Source organism: Papaver somniferum, chromosome 8 (assembly GCF_003573695.1).
Source record: "Papaver somniferum cultivar HN1 chromosome 8, ASM357369v1, whole genome shotgun sequence".
Taxonomy (NCBI): Eukaryota; Viridiplantae; Streptophyta; class Magnoliopsida; order Ranunculales; family Papaveraceae; genus Papaver; species Papaver somniferum.
The window spans coordinates 2,311,727-2,314,200 of record NC_039365.1 but is presented as its reverse complement, the minus strand read 5'-3'; positions in this window follow the sequence as shown (position 1 = coordinate 2,314,200).

Sequence of the window (2,474 nt, the reverse complement as noted above, 5' to 3'; positions counted from 1 at the left end):
CATGGTACACAAGGCTGATTCAATTTCTACTCACCATTGGTTTTCAAGGTTCTAAAACAGACCCTTCTTTGTTCATATATAAAAGAGGGCAGGATGTTGTCTATTTGCTGGTTTATGTAGATGATTTACTGGTTACAGGAAGCAACTCAGTAGTCATCTCTCAGTTAATCTCATTGATTGGAGGAGAGTTTGGTCTCAAAGATTTGGGTGTCCTCAACTATTTTCTAGGAATTGAAGCAACAACGAACTCGAAGGGATTGGTTCTATCTCAACAGAAGTATATCGTCGATCTTCTTAAACGAACTAACATGCAGGATGCAAAGCCAATTTTTTCGCCCATTGCTGCAAACACTAGGCTCACCAAGTACTCAGGGGAACCTTTCCCGGACACTTTCCTCTATCGTAGCACAGTGGGAGCTCTTCAATATTTGACGTTAACACGTCCGGATATTGCATTTGTGGTCAACAAAGCATGTCAGTTCATGCATTGTCCATCTACAGACCATTGGGCGTTGGTTAAATGAATTTTACGTTATCTGAAGCATACACTTGCATATGGCTTACAGTTCTATTCTAATTCTCCTCCAAGGTTGTCGATTTTTACAGATGCAGATTGGGGTGGCTCTTTGGATGATCGCAAATCTACGGGTGGTTATGCTATCTACTACGGGAACAATCTTATCTCATGGAGTTCAAAGAAACAGCCTACGGTCTCTCGCTCTAGCACAGAATCTGAATATCGAGCCATTGCAAATGCATCAGTTGAAGTGGTTTGGCTCAGATCCTTATTCCGTGAACTAAATATTCCCCTTGCCTGTCCACCTACTCTATGGTGCGACAATATAGGGGCTACGTATTTGACTGCCAATCCGGTGTTCCACACACGGAGCCGTCATGTTGAAATCGATTTCCATTTTGTGAGAGACATGGTTTCTCAGAAACATCTCATTGTCCGGATCATATCATCACAGGACCAGATAGCAGACATCCTAACTAAGGGTCTTTCTACATCTCGTTTCAACATGTTGCGAGACAAGCTTAATGTTGTTGACACAGACATTAGCTTGAGGGGGCGTGTCAAGGATATTGTGTCGACATCACCAGTTGTCCAAGATATTGTGTCGTCACAAGATTATTCTGCCAAAGATACGTAGCTATCCTGTTTCTTGTAATATGTAGATTTTGTATGATATGCATTCATTGTGCATTCATTGTGTATAAACTCTGTAACGATAAATAGAGAAGGGCGTACCTCTCCCGATCATTCAAGGAAGAAATAAACCATCGTTCTATATAGTCTGATACTCAGTTCATCTGAAGCAGCTATTGTTGTATATGCAAGCTTGCATTCGTTTGCGAATTCAATTGAGTTTGTTAAAGATGCGAACACTGGTGTTATGTTCGATGATGCAAATTCACTTGAAGAGAAGGAGAGTAGAAGATCAGAATGGTCATATTGTGATGGCGCTCATATTCAGTCCACATGGTTTAGTATAATTGAAAGAACAATAGCTAAGCTCCGCGTAAGAAAAACTGCTGCAGTAGGGAATTGCTGGGATAAGAAACAAAAGAAAATCATGTCACTGACTGCAAGACACAAAACTCTATGGTATGAAATGAGAGGAAATAGAGATGGAGAAGGCTCTATATTCCCACCTAGTGTTGCATCTACTCAAGTAATAATGCTTCCTGTGTCATACAAAAATGCCGACACTCAAGCTATTTGCGTTGCTCCAGAAAAAGAAATATTACAGTACAGTCTACGCATTTTTCACACAGAGTTGTTCTTCAGCTAGTCCTTAAACATGAATATGAATTGCTTATGGATTCAAGTTTATTTGTGTTGGCTAAACCTGGCGATAATGGTGATAGTAATAAGAATGGGCAGTATGCTGCCGGATCTTGGAATGGATTATGGAATCCAATTATTCTGGAATCGTACAGTGAAGATAATGTTTACAAGGGTATAAAGTATGGAATCTTTGGATATCATGAAATGAATGAGAAGCAAAATGTATCCGTCACTTTTGTCTTCTTTTCGGTAAATGCAAGTGCATAGGGTGGCTGAAACGATAGGACCTGTGAATTTTGATACAAGTGTATCACGTTGGCAGCAAGATAATTGGAGCGGCCATTTCTCTGTCAAGTGGCTCAGTATAATGGATGTATCCAACAGTCCGTCAGATTATTCTTGAAACCAACGATAGTAACCCTGTAACCAATAGCCGAGATGCGATGGAGATGTTGAATGTTACACCAACGAACGACTCAGGCACAACAAGATTATGGAAACCACCTTGGTTAGCATATACAGAGTCTAATGATGTTTCCCGATGAGTTATAATGATCGACTTGAGGACAAGTCCATTTTCCAGGAGGGTGGGATGTTGTGACACCAACACCACATATACGTATTTCCCTATTTAGAATTACCATATTTAGCTTTGCTTAGTTTCTCAGTTTCGATAGTTATT